This window comes from Ambystoma mexicanum, chromosome 4p (assembly GCF_040938575.1).
Source record: "Ambystoma mexicanum isolate Mex_15411 chromosome 4p, UKY_AmexF1_1, whole genome shotgun sequence".
Taxonomy (NCBI): domain Eukaryota; kingdom Metazoa; phylum Chordata; class Amphibia; order Caudata; family Ambystomatidae; genus Ambystoma; species Ambystoma mexicanum.
In genome coordinates, this window is record NC_090927.1 from 546899822 (window position 1) to 546918710 (window position 18889).

Sequence of the window (18889 nt, forward strand, 5' to 3'; positions counted from 1 at the left end):
CACCTTCTCAGCACCTTTTCAATTTATAAAACAGACTTCTATGCATCAGTTTGCATAGACAATGGCAGCAGGAACTGATATAGTACGATATCCGTTTCCATCACCCATATAGGGAGAGCAATTCATTTTTTGTAATTTAAAAAATATGACAAAACCATTTCGAAAATATGCATGTTTTATCAGGTGATAGGTGGTTAAGTCCTTATCATGTTCCTCCCTTAATAATTAAGCATGCTGTAATGGTCATTAAGGCATTCACAAATCTGGCCCAAATATCAGAAAAACTCAAAATGTGGGCCCTGATGTTTTGGGCTCCAGCACATTGAAATCACAGTGTAACTTCTCTAGTTATTGTTGTTCTGCAATTCCCTACAGCACTTAAAAAGGCAATATTTTGATAAATGGTATAAATACAACCAAAATACAAAATTGATCAAACTAATATTACTGGTAGCTGCAAATCCATTGTTTCTATCTATATAATTGGTATAGTTATTTAGCTTTAGGTATGTTTTGGAGTTTTGTGTGGCTCCCACTACCTTTCAGTCCAATCATCATCAATTCCTTTCAAGATCCCAGCTCAATCTCACTCTCTAGTGTGAGGGGTCAGAAATGAGAGATGGATACGAAGTGGTAGTGTTTCCAACATCAAACCGCTTTAAAGATAAGGGTTGGATAAAGGTCACTCTATTCTTAGCCTAAAGAAAGTTTTTTCCCTGCCTAGGAAACTCAAACTTAAGATCAGTCTGTGCCTTGTCGTCAAAATGATATAAACTGTACTTGTGTCCAAAACATATCTGACCCTCACACTAAAATGAACAACTAAATGTGTAAGGAAAAATGTTTCTGACTTACGTTTAACCAAATGTTCCAAGGTGAAAACAAATAAATCCAACAAAAATGGTTTCTCCAAAAGAGAAGCCCTTGTATCTAGAGGGAAAGTTCCCTTCCCCAGGATTATTTCAGGAAGGATTGCGAAAAAATGTAAAATAAAGCTCACTGCCTGATATATCCCATTTATCAGGTCTTCTTTCAATGACCTCTTTATTTCTTAGAATAGCACAGTTGTTCTCCTGTGAGCAGAGTGTTTTGTGTTTAGCGGATTCCCTGGTGGAGTCTTTCTCTGGAGTCTTTCCTTGCACTCTATTGCCTGGAGGAGTGGCGTTCATGCTGCCTGTGGTGGAGATACACTCTTAAGCCTCACTCCACGTGGAGCACGTGGAGTGAGCAGAGGTTTTGTGTTCTGTGTCCTGCGCCGGAAGCCTGAAGCAAGAAAACTCTATGACGCATCTATGCCACACTTTTGTGGTAAGACTATCCTCCCTCAATTTCTGAAGGAGTTGACAGAACAATGAAGCTCAAAGCCACCGGGCTGCTTGTAGTGCAAGATGCGAAGCGTGCTGACAGGGTGGGGGATGGTGTCAGTCCTAAGCCCATGGGGACTTGCAGCGCTACAACAGAGGCATGGGCCAAATGTTTTCCACACACAAATTCTAATAATAATATCCAAATGCCACCCCCCCCCTCTACTTGCACACTACTGAACCAAACTGATACCGGTGGCGGAAACATATTGGGGTCGGATACCATTGATTCTGGTGAGACATCCTGCCAAAGGAAGGATAAGTCACTTATCAAACACCTATCTCCCATCATTGTCGAGGATACCACAAGAGCAGATTTTTCTCTCACTCATACTCCCAAATCTTGTCTGCCTTCAACCTTCCAGTTTGGCACAGCGAGGGAATCACCTCATCCCAAATCCCTGAACAAAATAGCAGTGTATTATCCAGTCCGCAAGAAGAGCTTCGTCCCTTCCCTAACCACTGATGAGACTTTAATCATCACTGCTAAGGAACTCAGTAATCAGTGGATGGCTGAGCTGTACAGTTCTGTCCCCTGCCTGGGAACACAACTCATTGAGACTGTCTCTATGGCCCATGACGGGGGCTGTGGTCCCCCTATATCTGAATGCGACGAGAGTTCTATCTTTCTGGGGCCTGGTTCTGTAATTTGCAAAGATGACTGCAATCATCCTATTTGCACCAAGCATTTTCTCTGGCCCCTGAGGTCGACAACAATTGCAACACCAGTGCAAAGGGCTGTGCCGTTGATCCCTGCACTGCGGAAGTCAGAGGGAAAGAAGCTCTCAACAACAACAGGATGGCGGATCTGGCAGAAGTGCATCCCTCCACTATCTTGAATGAGCTCAACCTATCTTTTAATTTTAATTAATCTTTTCCTGTGTTTTCCAACATCACTGGCTTGCCCTTGGATGGAACGATTCCTAACTCCCAAAACATATTCAACTCTATCCCGACCCATACACACAGTACCAGCAGCTGTGATTCTGCTTCCATGCTTTGTGTACTGCAGAACTTGCTTTCCACGCTCCTCTCTCACACCAATGACATCTTGAGTCACTTAAAACAACAAGACATTGTACAGGCCAAACATGCTTAAAGCTTTTGGAGTCTATTCAATTAGGTCACTCCTCCAAGCTAGCAGAAATTTGGGTCAACATCGAGCGACTGATGACCACTGATCAGCAAATATATCACCTCTCAGTATCCCCTTATATTTCTGTAGAAGCAATGTTGCATAGGAAGGAGCTCCTGGCTGCCGGTGATTTAGCCGTTCCGACATTCACAGAAAAAAAAGGATGGTCCAGAGAAAGAAATTGTGGTAACCCCTGCTACAACCTCAGAGCCAAACCGTGGTTCTGGCCCTGTGAGGGTTTTCCCTGTCTTTAAGGGGGCAGGCCTCCCTGTTAAATGCTCGTTTACTGATCAACAGGTAACAGAAAATAAAAGATCTCCCCGTAAAAATCAACCACAAGAGACCTGTGCCAACGTGGCCATGCCTAGACTATTGACGGCACCACGTAACGATGTAATTTTGGATCTTGGGGGAGTCGATCTGGCCACAGTCAATGCGGTCACTCAAGCAAATACCTCAGTGTCAAATATGTCTTTATTCTACCTGACTTTGCCCTGCCCCGCTCTGCTGGTCATGGATAAAAGAGAAGGGTGGCACGTCAAAATAAGCAAAAGGGTGGGTTAGCCAGCTGTAAAGGTCAATGTGATTTGGCTCTGGTTTACAACCAGAAAAACCTGTTTAACATACCTGAAGCTATGACCACTGCTACCACCCGGATGCCCAGCACTACTGGACCCAAGGACATCACTGCCATTACCACCTAGGCCCGATCCAATGCTTGATCCATAGTGGGTTGCTGCCCAATTCTGGAGAGACGTCTGTTAATATGGAGAAGTCCCTGCAAATCAGATGTCTCTTCCGAAAGGATTGACACGATTATTTAAATCGGGCACAGGTTTTGGAGCAGTTCTATTCTATCATCCCATGGCATACTATCCGGGCTGATGATATTAAAAGTGTGCACCAATGTGAAGAAGCTCAATCTGTTACCTCCTTGGTGTATTTATTTCTAGATGGGTTGGCTGATTGTCCCTGAATATTCCCAGTTCTTTTTTTTTTACTGGATACAAATGCTTTGTCCTACACTGTAACAAAGTTCCTAATTTGGCTAACTGAGTGGATGTTGCATGTTTGTTACTGATGCACGTGACCATGACTATCCACCCTCCGTCCCATCCCAATCACTTCCATATTAAATATCTGCTCTTGAGGGATCTTGTTTAGTCCCTAAGGGCCAGAGGGCAGGGACCGGCCTTTCCAATGATGATGACCATTGGGAATGGCTGGCTGGGTTGATACAACAGCAGCACTTGCAGGGTCCCTAACAGCACTTTTTTTTCTATCTCTTAGAATACCAGGGGCCACCTTCATCTCTACGGTCAAAATAGTTTGCTAGATCACAATGATTGTTTTGGCACAATTGCACTACAGGAGACTTGGCTTGTGGATCCCTTTGTTTAGGATGGGTGGGCCACTTTTACTCAATGAGGTCCATTGCAATTCTCTGAACATCCTAGTAGGTAGAATGACCCCTACTGGAGACTCCGGGATAAAAGAAATTATTCTTGTCACCCACCATCTGTGATCCCCCCAAATGCCCTACCCCAATCTTCAATGATTTTGAGGGATGGCGTGGCTCTGTGACCTCTGCCTACCCTGTCATTCTGACTGGTGATTCCAATTCTCATATCCCCAGTTACTTCAACCACGAGGCTGAGGTAAATGAAACATATCACTTAGGCCTGGCTGCCCAATGCAGGCTACATTTCTCTTGTTCACGTGGTATTGCTTGGGCAACTCTGCTCTACTCTAGAAGGTTTGTCATGCTGAATGGAGCCCACCCCCCTGTCTCCTGCAGTTTACAAGGTCTACCGCTGTCAACTCCAGCATCATTGACTGTTTTTGTGCCCACCGACCATGGCCATAACTCAATGTCCTGAGACATATCACTTGCCAATTGGTATGAGCCTGGACATGCAGAAGCATCATTTTGAAGACCAGACAACAGGATCTGTTGCGATCAACAGTTCTCTGACCTCTGTAGCATGGGCTTCTACTAAAATAGAGGTTGCCTCGGCCACCACCCACATGGTATTTGAAAACTTTAGTTCATCTGGACCCATTGCTACATCTGCCATGGATCAACACCTGGGCCACTCTACAATGGCAAAATATGAGGAGTGTGTTTTATCCATAAACAAGAGTATCTTCCCCAACATCGTGGGGCAACAAGCGACAGGCTACTGGCTCGAGCAGAAATAGCATACATGGCTACGATAAAATGATCAGGGACAAAAAAAGATCTACCCTAAAAGAGTTGTGTAGCCTGGCCATCTGTGCTTCGGACCAAGCTGAATATGCTACTTGCAGGAGAACTATCAGGTCACATTTTACTCAATGGCTAAGTCTCCATTGACAGGTTAGAGAATGTCAGAAGTGGAGAGAACTGGTTTCTACCACCCTAATCCACGAATCCCGGAAATTCTGGCAGATTGTAAACAGAAATAACAAGACTTGTTCCAATATTAATGGAGTCTCTGAGCCCGACTGGATCAGTTTTATCATTGATACGTTAGGGAGCATCAATCTGGGAACAATTAACATCCCCCACGAGCCTGTGCCTGGCAGTTCGAAAAAAGTATGGAGGAAGTCGCCAGACTTATTAACATCAGTAAATCATCTTGGGCCATTGACCCTGATGGTCTCTGCAATTTGCTGATTAAAACAGACGTCGCACTATGGGCTAATGTTCTTCACCATCTCTTCTGCTCCATTGCTGTCACCCAAACACTTCTCCAATTCTGGCACAATAGTATTTTGGTTCCTGTGCTAAAAGGGTTCTCAGGCCGACCCTCGCAAGGCCTTTGCCAGGGCTTCTTCTTGAGGAATTACCTAGTTGGGCTGAGGCCGCAAACATCATCCCATGGAATCAAACTGGATTTTAAAAGGGCTGCCATGTGTGATCCCTTAGAACTGAATTTCAACCCATTCAAAAGATGTATGAGGGCATACCTAGAGGCCTTTAGTCATGAGCATCTAACTGTTAACTTGGCCTCGAAAATCTACAGCTGAATTGTTCTTCCCATATATCATGGAAAGACAGCTGGTTCCCTCGTTTATCCAGAACTTCATATGCAACGACTCTGTTTGGGACTAGATGCGCCTCAATTTTTTCTTTTTTTTTAACCCAAATATTTTATTAGATTTTCAATTTATAACACATATAGCAGTAATGATAAAACAGTTCGATAGAGTTCTTCCTAAGTACATTCAACAAGAATAAGCGCAACAGTAGGTCATCTCCTAAAGCCATTGAACAGTTAATAAATAAAAATCAATTATCCTCACCACTACATTTAGCAACCTTATTACATAGTCCGATTTGGCTTGAGATTGAATATGCAACATATAGGGGTACATTCGGGAAATATTTTGCCCGCAATAATGGATTCTAACTTAAGGTTCCGTTGAGAAACTTTGCAATATATTGCTTTCCCTGCTTCGTCTCCCCGTCAATGTTTTACTGAAGCGTTAATAAATTCGGACTACCTCTGAAGGCATTGTAAATGACAACTCTGTTCAACTCAATTAATTACCAGCAGTGCTTAGGCCCTGCTCTTTTGGTATTGTTCCGAAAAGAAATTGTGCTTTTAACCAGCTTTATATGTACAAAATCAATTTCACTTACATACGTTATATAGGATCGAGTTGTGTCTTAGTGACAGTCCATTCTAAGGCTGTTTTTCAGTCCGACATTACCATTTCGGTCTAGCTTCCATGTCTATTTTTGGTTCCAGGGCATATAAGGTTTTACAGCATACCTTTTGAGCACCTTGAACTCTTATGTTCTACATTTTACTCATGTTCTTGTCTTACAGAATGTTATAGTTCGCATTACCTCCTGAGATTCCCCAATTCTCTCCTTCCCTCCCTCATCCCTCCTCTCTTACCCCCCCATTTCTTTTTATTAATCCCCCCACCTCTATACAATCCTCAACCCCCTACAAGTATTATTTTATATTTCAGATTCCAGGCTTTTACCGTTTTCTTCCATTTCTTAACCACAGCGTCTCTTTATCTTTATTTTTGAGAGAGTTCAGGTTACATGTGTGTTTCGGAACAGGCAGGGTTTGAAGAAATGGGCTTCTCTGTCCCATACGTGTTCATGAAATGGATTCCATATATTTAGAAATCTTAGGTATTTGCCGGTGCTGATGGCGCATATCTTCTCCATAGCCATTACCCCCCCAGATCTTAACCCACCAGCATGCTGAGATTGGACCTTCTTTGTTTTTCCAATTTTTGTGCAAGTCATTCTAGCTGCTGATAGTAGATGGGTGGTGAGTTTAGCTGACGCGCCTGACATCGCATATTTCCCTTCTATAGGGACTCCTAAGAGGATTGTCTTTGGAGATCTCGGTAGATCCACCCCTGAGATGTCTTTTATGTAGCTTAGTATTTCCTTCCAGTAGGCAACAGCTTTAGGGCATCTCCACCACATGTAAAACAGGTCTCCCGTCTCACCGCAGTTTCGCCAACAGTTTGGTGAGTAAGACTTTACAATTTTTACGCAGTTAAAACATTTTAGATCACTGGGGCTTGCACAAAGTTGCTAGAAAACTCAGATTTTGCCAGTTCTGTGGTGAATTAGAACTGGAATCTGTTCACCATCTCCTTTGAATGCTGTGCAATAACAGCCCTATGGACTTGACTCATCTGTTAGCCCGGACGAACTTTTGGATACCATCATGTCTGGCAACCATGAGGGATATATCATTTTCTTCACGAAACTATGGAAAGAGATACATCAATTAATAGTATATTTAAAGGGCGTGAACCGCCTTTTTAAGGATTGATGACAATATAATAATGTAATTTTGCAATTATGATTACTGTATTAAAAGTTATTAATTTAACTGTGTAATACTAAAAAAAAATTTAAGTTGTACTCCTGTACTGTCTATACTTCATTGATTCTGGATTGTACTTGTCCCAAGCTTCCCCATATGGACCTCTCACATATGAAGACTTGTTCAAGTTCTGTTTCTTTACTTCTTCACCAGTACTTATTTGCTTATGGCAATGCTTGCTCCAACTTCCCCCATATGAACTTCTCATATATGAAAACTACTGAAAATATTGTCTTTCAGCTTCTTCATTAACATTCATCTGCTTATAATCACATTTTCTTCATCTCTGCCCATATTGAAATTTCAGGCATGAGGAATTGTGCAAATTCAGTGTTTTTAATTTACTTTGTCGGTTTTCAAAATACTCTTTCGATTGTCTGTGTACCTGTCGGTACGCCCCAGGGTTCCCACTCTCTCTAGGCCAATTCACTAGTATCTCATGGTGTGCCCGTCCTCCTGCACCGTGCTGCAGTGAAGTCACAAAGTAGGAATGGTGATCCCCGCTTGACAGACCCGCTTTCAATTCTTCCCTCAGTCACGTTTTCACTTGCTGGTAAAGTGGCTGCTTTTCTGTTTGACTGCTTCCTCCACAGCTTCTCCTCTGCCACCAGTCGCCTTGCAGCTTCTCCTTGGAGCCTGCCACTCTCCTCTGGGTCTCTTGCCGCTCTGGTACGAATTGCTGATAAGCGGCAGCTTGGGAGCACCTGCCTGCTTCAGCCCGGTCTGCTCCCTAGCGTCTGCCTTCACTGGCGTTTCTGCCTCTCATTTCGACCAAGCTGCATCTACTCTCTCCAACTTCTGATTCCCAGTGAAAACCATCTTTAAATGTCCCATGCAGCTGAATAACCTTGCAACAACTAGTCTGCACGTTTTGGTTAGGTTTTTCTTTAATCCACATTAACTCCTTCCTGGTCTCAGTACCAGAGGCACTATGGGAGTTGGAGTCCATAGGATTAACAGAACTTCTAAGGAGATTCTGTTTGGGCTGTTTACCTAGTACAACATCATCAGAGATAGGACAGGTGTTTTGTGTGTTATGCACATATGAGGTATGAGTGGCATTCAGTCTAAAATGGTTGTTAGGAAAGGTTGAGTTTTATAACTCAAGGGATTTGTATAGTGACAGCATGCCATCCGAATGATTGAAATTCTAGGCTCCTCATCATTTTAAAAAGGAAGCATACTGTGTTCCTCCCGTTGGAGTCACCACATCTCCCCGACAGCCATCTCTTCCCATGTGATCCTCCCTCATAATACCACTCACAGGGTCAGGGTCTGGGTAGTGGCTGCCGTTCCCAGGCCAAATGGGAGTAGATTTTAGGCTGGGGATCAGTAATGACACCACAGGATTCCTCACAGTAGTCTTTAGGAGTTGAAGTTACCTGTTATCCATTTCTGGACTCATGTTTGCCCTATATAAGAAACTCCATTGAATATATTTCAAGGAATTGCCATCTGGCAAGGGTGTAGAAAACCTGGCATTTTTTATTTTTATAAACATAAAAGGATGCGGGTTATCTATCTCAGAAAGGTTGGCCTGCTAATGATGACCCCCTTTCATAAACTCTATGCCATAGTGACACCTGTGCCTGCTGCATCAGTCTCCTGATCTGCAGCTCCTGCTCTTCAGTGGCACAGCGCAGGTACAAGAGTCACAGGTGCCCTTTTGACAGCTACATTGACAGCCAATTCACAGCAGCCCAGAGGCTGCATGTAAAGTCTACACCTCTGTTCCAGAACCACATAGTTATGATCGTTTACTATTCTGGTGGCAGTTCAGTCTTTAAAAATGAAGCTATACTTGAGTTGAGTAGAAGGTGTAGTCAATAGTAATTCACCTGACCATAAAAAGGCAAATCTGATGTGTCTCATACAAGTGGCAACACTGTGAGTCCAGGCCAGCTGTAGACAGATTTATGTATTTTGGTCAGACCGCACGGCCCTGCCACTAGCAGGGCAAGAGACTGAAATGCTGTGCCTGTCCTTTGAGCCTTTGAGAGGTTGAGTAACACTTCTCTACAGGAAGACAGCCTCTCAGCAGGGCTTGCCCTTGTAAATCAGCATCTACTAGCATATCCTACAGAAAAAGACTAGCCACAAACGCAGGGCTGTAATTTCACTAAAATGCCAGGGGTAGCGGAAGTGACATCACTCAACCCTTGACCTCTGATGACATCACAGGATGTGATGTCATTTGACCCCACCCTGAATTAATATTGCGGGAAGAGATGGAACACGACCTTTCACCCCTTGATAAAACAGGAAGTGGCATCACATAGCATTGTTCCTCAGTACACTACGAAAAATATGGTTACGATATCACTATAATGTGATGTACATTTCATACAAGAATGGATCGCCATATGTATAGATGGGATCAGTGTGTATAGACCCATATTAATAAATTACTCTGAATGCAAGCAGACACCCAATATCACCCAACCTGTGTTGGTACTCATGTATCGACCTCAGAAAGATGAAAGACTGAGTTGAGGTGTTTAAGAACAGACTTAGGGGGTAATTCATAGAATTCAGTGCACAAGTGGCGCACGCGGCTGGCGCACAGTGTGCGCGTGTGAATCCCTGCGCCAGCCGCGTGCTCCAAAATCCATTTCCGCGCACAGCGTATTCATGGATTCCAGCCACCAAAACCAACCGTGGCGCACAGTGGCGCAGCGACCCTGCAGCAGCGCCAGTTACGCCCCCAAGAACGCCTCTCGCGCAGGGAAAAGCCATCAATATACCCAATCCAGCACAAAGGGCTGCGCTAACCCTGTACCAGCACAGCAAGCGGGCTACGTGTATCACTGGGGTGCGCGGGAAGTACCTCACGCGATTCCATCAGGGTACGTGTATTTCGGGGTGCGCGTGAAGTTCCACACGCAATATCAGCAGGGTACGTGTATTTCAGGGTGCATGGGAAGTTACACACGCGATTTCCGCAGGGTACGTGTATTTCAGGGGTGCGCGGGAAGTTCCACACGCGATTCCATCAGGGTACGTGTATTTCAGGGGTGCGCGGGAATTTCCACACGCGTTTGGGCCCGTGCGAGCAGGGTACGCGTATCTCAGGGGTGCGCAGGAAGTTCCACACGCGATTCCATCAGGGTACGTGAATTACAGGGTACGGGGGAAGTCTCACACGCGAAATCAGCAGGGTACGTGTATACCAGGGGTGCCCGGAAAGTTCCACACGCGATTCCATCAGGGTACGTGTATTTCGGGGTGCGCGTGAAGTTCCACATGCGATATCAGCAGGGTACGTGTATTTCAGGGTGCAGGGGAAGTCTCACACGCGATTACAGCAGGGTACGTGTATTCCAGGGGTGCGTGGGAAGTTCCACACGCGATATCAGCAGGGTACGTGTATTTCAGGGTGCAGGGGAAGTTACACACGCGATTACAGCAGGGTACGTGTATTCCAGGGGTGCGCGGGAAGTTCCACACGCAATTCCATCAGGGTACGTGTATTTCAGGGGTGCGCAGGAATTTCCACAAGCGATTGGGCCCGTGCGAGCATGGTACGCGTATCTCAGGGGTGCGCGGGAAGTTCCACACGCGATTCCATCAGGGTATGTGTATTACGGGGTGCGGGGGAAGTCTCACACGCGAAATCAGCAGGGTACGTGTATACCAGGGGTCCGCGGGAAGTTCCACACGTGATTCCATCAGGGTACGTGTATTTCGGGGTGCGCGTGAAGTTCCACACGCGATATCAGCAGGGTACGTGTATTTCAGGGTGCAGGGGAAGTCTCACACGCGATTACAGCAGGGTACGTGTATTCCAGGGGTGCGTGGGAAGTTCCACACGCAATATCAGCAGGGTACGTGCATTTCAGGGGTGCGCGGGAATTTCCACACGCGATTGGGCCCGTGCGAGCAGGGTACGCGTACTTCAGGGGTGCGCGGGGAGCACCACACATGAATTGCACGTGTGGGTCCTCCCAGGTGTTCCCTCTACACCCTCCACGGCCCCTGCAGGTGGCTCACACCACAGGGGCCTACCCTGCACATGTCCTGCAGGCACCCCATCCACCATGGCCATGCCCCCCAGCCAACCCACATGTCAACTTGCACTACTGCCCACCAACGCATGTCCCCCTGCATCCCCAGCCACCAGGGGCACCCTCCACAGGCCCCCACCCATGTCTCCCAGCACCCCCACCCCCAGCCACCAGGGGCAGCCTCCACCAGGCCCCCCACCCATGTCTCCCAGCACCCCCACCCCCCAGCCACCAGGGGCAGCCTCCACCAGGCCCTCACCCATGTCTCCCAGCACCCCCACCCCCCAGCCACCAGGGGCAGCCTCCACCAGGCCCTCACCCATGTCTCCCAGCACCCCCACCCCCCAGCACTGTGGGGCACCTGCCAGCAGGCCCCCACCCATGTCTCCCAGCACCCCCACCCCCCAGCACTGTGGGGCACCTGCCAGCAGGCCCCCACCCATGTCTCCCAGCACCCCCACCCCCCAGCAGTGCAGGGGCACCCACCACCAGGCCCCCACCCATGTCTCCCACCAACCCCACCCCCAGCCACCAGGGGCAGCCTCCACCAGGCCCCCCACCCATGTCCCCCAGCACCCCCACCCCCCAGCCACCAGGGGCAGCCTCCACCAGGCCCCCACCCATGTCTCCCAGCACCCCCACCCCCCAGCACTGTGGGGCACCTGCCAGCAGGCCCTCACCCATGTCTCCCAGCACCCCCACCCCGCAGCACTGTGGGGCACCTGCCAGCAGGCCCCCACCCATGTCCAACTCATGTTCCCCACCCCCCACCACCCCCCAGCACTGTGTGGCACCTGCCAGCAGGCCCCCACCCATGTCCAACTCATGTTCCCCACCCCCCCACCCCCCAGCACTGTGGGGCACCTGCCAGCAGGCCCCCACCCATGTCCAACTCATGTTCCCCACCCCCCCACCCCCAGCACTGTGGGGCACCTGCCAGCAGGCCCCCACCCATGTCCAACTCATGTTCCCCACCCCCCCACCCACCAGCACTGTGGGGCACCTGCCAGCAGGCCCCCACCCATGTCCAACTCATGTTCCCCACCCCCCCCCACCCCCAGCACTGTGGGGCACCTGCCACCAGGCCCCCACCCATGTCCCCAACCACCCCCACCCCCCCAGTCACCAGGGGCAGCCTCCACCAGGCCCCCACTCATGTCCCCCTGCACCCAGGTCCTCACAATCCCCAATCATGTACGTTATGGTCAGCCTCCACAGCCAAAAGGCCCTACCAAGTAACCCATTCACCCACATGGAAATGGAAATTACATGTTAAACCCCCAATGTTCATAAAGCAAATGAACCCATGTCCGTCACACACAATGGTTGCAAATGAATGGGAAAACACCCAACATGACATGCATGAAACCAATGAGATGATACCACACAGTGAAGTATGAAAACAAAATTGTATTAAAAAAAATTGAATGCAAATGAAATGAAACAAACTACAATGGCAATGAAAAAAAGATAAGCTGCATGTCCGTCCAAAAAAATCAAAACTACAAATCCAAATCCCAAAAAAAGTTGTTCAAAGTCACATTAAAAATAAAATCAATCCAATGAAGAACTATGTACAAAACATCCAAGGGTCCATGAGCCCAACTGAACAAAGGAAACCTACAAAAAACCCTAACTAAAATGCAACTATATACAAAAAGTGGAGCTGTGTCCGTCGACTCCAAATCATAAGAAGAAACAAATGAAACCTAAAACCAAAGAACTATATACAAAGGCGGCGGGCAAGTCCAGCGGCTCACTCCGTGGTGTTCCGGGCCAGGGCATCATCAAACTCCTCGTCTATGTCCCAGAGGCGGTCCTGTTCCATGGCCCCGAGGGTCCGCAGGGACGACGCTATCTGCTCCTCCAACCCCCTGCGGATTGCCTCGAGGCACTCGGCCCGCCTCAGGGCCCTCCGCATGGAGCTCTCCGCCCTGACCATTGTGAGCCGCGCCTCTTCCGCCCGCCGCCGCTCCGCACCTATATGCTGGCCCAACCGCTGCTACACGGAAGACACTTCCCGTCCTGGGTCCTCCTGCCCTCCGGCCGATGCCTGCCCCTCCGATGTTGATGGCCCCGAGCCATGATGCCTCCCACGTTGACTCCGCTGCTGCCTCCGACGCCACTGCCTCTGCCAGCACGACGGCATCCAGGCTGATGGAATCCACCGACGCCGTCGTGCACGTGCCCTGCCTGATGATGCCGGCACATCCTCCATCTGCTGGGGTACAGTTGCTGTGGTGTCCACCCCTGCTGGACCTCTGACTCCCGACTGTGGCAGGGATGGGATCCCCACCGAGCTGGCTGCATTGGTCAGGGCAGGTCCACAGGGGGACCTTGTGGCATCTGGGCCTGGAAGACAGCAAGGAGAACGACTGGCGTATAGTCTCCACAGAGGAGGAGAGGGCCGCCAGATTGGCCGACACATGCAGGAAACCCCCGAACATGGACAATCCCAATTGGGCCACGTCGGCACGGTGCTCTTCGTGATGACGTGCGTGCTCCTCCTGGGAAGCACGCACGGCATCACAAATCACAGCCGTGCGCATCGCGACCCCAATCAGGACCTTCTCCATACGGCCAGGGGTTCCCTCGTCCGCAGGTGGAGGGGAGTCAGATGACATGGACATCCCCTCTACCTGCGGACAGGCCTGGGACGGGGCAACCCTGCTGGTGCATGGTGGTGCACCCACAGGGTCAGGGACAGCGACATGCACAGGCCCCTCCACGGTGACCTGCGCTGCCTCCTGCCCCTGTCCCTGGACTGCACCACTTGCACCAGCAGGGATGCCCCCACCAGGCCCCATGTGCGCCTCAGTGGCGGCCTCCTCCTCCTCTGTGGAAACCACCAACCTGGATGGCTCCTCACCGTCTTCCGCCGTAGCAGGCCCCTGTGGGGGCTCACCCACCCCTTCCGCTGCAGCCGTGGGGGCATCCCCGCCGCCTTGCTCCACAGCGCCGTCTCCGCCCTCTTCTTCACTAGCCGCTGCGTAGAGGGAGACATAGAACACAAGCATCAGGGTTCTGTACAATGGTCCCCTAGACAGGAAGCAATAGTAGATGAGTGCCACTGTCAAAGTACACTTCCATCATGTCCCTCCACAACACATGTGTCAGTCCAGGCAAAACGCACACAGTGACAGTCATGGTGCATGCCATGGACATTTCCATACATGTACAATGGACTCTCGAAACATACAATGTAATGGAACTCACATGCATCATGGGTCATGCCTATCACATGCACACACTTCACCTCAGTCACATCCATCTGGCCCCGTACACCCCAATCACAGTGGATACAAGGATGACTAGGCTGCATCAGTGAATCTGTACATTGTCACAGACATGTGTCATGCATCCATGGCATCCACAAGTCACAGACACGCAGGTCAGGCACACAGACATGGACACCATATATGTACCTGGCATCAGCACCCATCCCTCACCCCCACCCATGTCCAGGAACAGAGACTGCCATGCTCTCATGTGTACAATCTGCATAGGGCTCCCCATGTCGCATTTAAACACATGCAACAACCGTGCGGTTCACACATTACTGGTCGCACATGCATTACCATGATGTCCCTGCACACATACATGCGTAGATGGCCTATGTCACACATACAGGCAAGTATCAGACAACCAGCACACTGCAACATGCCCTGTCTCACACAGCAATGCTTGGCCACTTACTGCTCAACTCCAGACGGGTCTCCCTCTCAAGGACCTGGGCGTGGAGCGCTGGGTGTACGCGTTCCAGGACCCCCATCTGGATGGAACTCATGCGGCCCCGGCCCCCCTCCACGAGGCGCTGGGCCTTCATGAGGGTCCTGGACCTCATGTCTTCCCAGCGCTTCTTGACCTTCTGGATGGTGCGCGTTGCCACCCCCTCCGCGTTGATGGCAACCACACAGTCGGCCCAGATCCTCTCCCGTCCTTCCTTGTTGGCGCGGGACGATCCGAAGAGGGCATCATACTGCCCCAGGACTTGTTCCACCAGGACACCAACTTCGGTGGCAGTGAAGCTGGTGCCCCTCTGCCCCTCTGGCCGGGGGTTGCCACTGGTGCCAGATGTGGATGTGCCCGACATGGCAACCCCAGGGGCAGGAGTGGGTGGGCAACTGGGTCCTGGGGCTGGGCTGTGGAGCGATGTTATCTGAGTCGGGAGTCTTCTGTTCCAGCAGGGGTGGACACAGCAACTGGACCCCTGCAGATGGCTGATGTGCAGGCACCAAATGGCAGGGCACGGTGGCAGCAGGCAGGCAGGCAGGCAGGCAGGCAGGCAGCAGCAGATGGCACGTGGGAGGCTGCTCGGGGCACTGGGGGGCAGTAATTCGGCCTTCTGGGCAGGAGCGTGGTCTTCGGTGTGTTTTCGCGTGGCCAGCTTGATACGGAGTGATTTGGCACGTGAAAATCCTGCACGTCAGCGTGAAAATCGAGGAAAGGCCCTTAGCGCGTAAGCGCATCAGCACGCGTACGCGATTTCATTGGACCAAAGGCCCTTACAGCGTAAGCGCGTCTGTGACGTTTTGCGCACGGGCGTTGCCCTGGCAGGGCTTGGAGATCCCGCGTGCCTTTACACTGTTCTGTACGTGCTTTTTGTGCAGTGCGTGCGTTTTCCATCCGTTGGGGTTCACACGCTATTACTTCACAGCAGGTGTTGGCTACGCGTTCTTCTACACGCAAGGCAGACGGTGAGTGGTACCCCGCTCCCCCAGGCCCGATCGCATGAGAAACTTCACGCGAACCCCTGATATACACGTAGCCCGCTCCCCCAGGCCCGATCGCGTGAAAAACTTCACGCGAACCCCTGAAATACACGTAGCCCGCTCCCCCAGGCCCGATCGCGTGAAAAAGTTCACGCGAACCCCTGAAGTACACGTAGCCCGCTCCCCCAGGCCCGATCGCGTGAGAAACTTCACGCGAACCCCTGAAATACACGTAGCCCGCTCCCCCAGGCCCGATCGCGTGAGAAACTTCACGCGAACCCCTGAAATACACGTAACCCGCTCCCCCAGGCCCGATCGCGTGAGAAACTTCACGCGAACCCCTGAAATACACGTAACCCGCTCCCCCAGGCCCGATCGCGTGAGAAACTTCACGCGAACCCCTGAAATACACGTAGCCCGCTCCCCCAGGCCCGATCGCGTGAAAAAGTTCACGCGAACCCCTGATGTACACGTAGCCCGCTCCCTCAGGCCCGATCGCGTGAAAAAGTTCACGCGAACCCCTGAAATAAATGTAGCCCGCTCGCACAGGCCCAATTGCTGTATGTTGCCACTTTTGTAATGCGCAGGGACGCTACCGCCTGCCTTCGTGTGGCAGACATGTTTCGGCTTGTGCGTGTCTTTGGCTGTGCGTGGCTTTGCCCTATTCGATTCCATGAATATGTGTGGTTCGAGGGCGTGTGGGCGTTCCGTCTGCTTCCCTGCAGTACATCCCCAGTTACGCCCTTATTTTCGCGCGTTGTTCCCCATTCCGCGCATTACGCCCCGTGTCCCGCCCACTTTCTGGTGTATGCACCGAGGTTGTGCGCTTTCACTGTGCGCGTCGCGCACGCCTTTCGGGATGTTGCAGTGACTTGTGCGCCATGCACGGGTTTGGCGCACATCCCGGGGTGTACACGCGCAGGGACTTCCATGAATCGGCCCCTTAATCAGTAACTCACCCCCTGAAGTGTGCCTGAAATAAACCTAGCAATTATTGTATAGAATTCCAGAAAGACACATTATTTGGTATTCCTATTCTTTCTTATTTAGGGTCAGTGTGCTGAAAGTGTTAGACTTGTGGCGCCCCTGTTCTTTTTTTTCTTCTTCTTTTCTTTTAAGAGGCCTGAACAAGAAAGCCAGCCAGAAATAAAGAGCCACATGGTGCTGTCCACAGCCCAGGAGCTTGCATTACAAAAAACAAACAAAAAAAACACCCCTTTTGTTTTTTTTTTTTATAGGGGTAGCAAGGGAGACCACAGGGGTTGCAAGAAAGATCTCAGAAGTGCAGTTGCGACCTCCGGCGACCCCTAAATGACATCCCTGTTCACACCAGGGTGTTGCATACCAATGGGCTTTTGAAGCTATGGATCTGAGAACGCAGTGGTGTTCATGTATACAGAGGGAGCTCAGTCCTGTTGGGGCAGGGCCCACCATCTTGTTTCTCTCTGTACCTCTTTCCTTCATGTCTCTTCTACTTCCTTTAGCACAAACTACTTGAGGTATGATGTCAGAAGGCAAAACTACTTGTCTCAAGGTCAGGGATTAGGCCCTTTAAACATGCTTGCTTTTGTCCAATCCCTGTGGACTTGTACCTATAAATGAGTGGGCCTCCCACTTCTTTGATTCATCTTTGAACTTCATCACTTAAGAAGACCCTTTTGGGTGAGCAGTGCTTTCCAAAGTGCTCCATTTGTGAAGTGAAGGCAGGTAGTCCATGGCAGAGATAAGCTCTGTTCCTTGCCATCCCCAGGGCACATTCGGAGTGACCTGCTGCTGGAGCAAGAACTTCCTCTCTGCCAGCAACCTAGGACTTCCCAGGAGGTGAAGGACTCATGTAGGTGTTTGTCATCCTTCCCCGTGTTTGTTTCGGAGAACAAGGACCTATCTTGAAATTTGAACCAGCAGGACCCTCTGGAGCCGCTCTTGGTACTTTCATGATTTTGAGCTGCTGTGCTGCACTCTTGAACCAGTTTGCTGCCAAACCTCACCAGCTGAGCGCGTATCATTACCTTGCATTGAACAAGTAGCTTATTTCTCCAACTGCCGTATTCTAACTACCTTTCAAACCACCCTCTTTGTCGTCGCTAATCTAGATTGACACATACACCAATCCTGATGGCTTTATCGAACCCTCAAATTCTGCATCAAACTGCCTGACTTGCACTGTGCATCCTGTTACTAGCATCTTTGCCATCAAACTGACGGTTGAATCGACTTTGGTGGCCCCTTATAATCCACACTTCTCCAAACACTTCTTTGAACCGCAGAGAACTTCAATCTGACCGCTGCTCAATACCCGCTCCCTGTCTGGAACAATGCGACCTCTACATTCAAGCCTGGTTTGGACCCTTCGAACAGCACCAAGAAGCCTGGTTCCTTTCCAAGAACAGTGCAAAGTATTATTGACTGATAACTGCCCTCTCTGGTCCATCTTCGGGCCCTAGAGACTGTTTGGTTTTTGATTGCCTTTGACACCTGTTTCATTACATCATTGCATCAGTCTATCTTTGTTTAATCTTTGTTTTTTCCATAGGGGTGGGTTATGTATAGTGTTTTTTATGTAGTTATTATTGCATATGGTATGTTTAATTTAAAGTATATGGCCCTCATTACAAGTCAGGCGTTAAGGGTTTAACGGCGCCGTCAGCGCTGTTAACCCTTAACGCCTGATTCACACTTTAACGCCTGCTTTTTGCAGTCGTTAAAGTCCAAGGCGCTAAGCGACCTTGGTGCTAATTACGGCACCGTAATTTACGGTGCCGTAATTAGCGCCTTCCCCATCCCCATTATGCCCTATGGGGCAAAAATGGGAATGGGGAAGGGC

General features: G+C 49.7%; 1 protein-coding gene across 2 annotated transcripts in view; it reads left to right on the forward strand.

Moving 5' to 3' along the window:
• Positions 1 to 18889, forward strand: part of ARHGEF10 (Rho guanine nucleotide exchange factor 10) — a 1326864-nt gene that overhangs the window by 746408 nt on the left and 561567 nt on the right. The gene's annotated exons all lie outside the window — the stretch shown is intronic.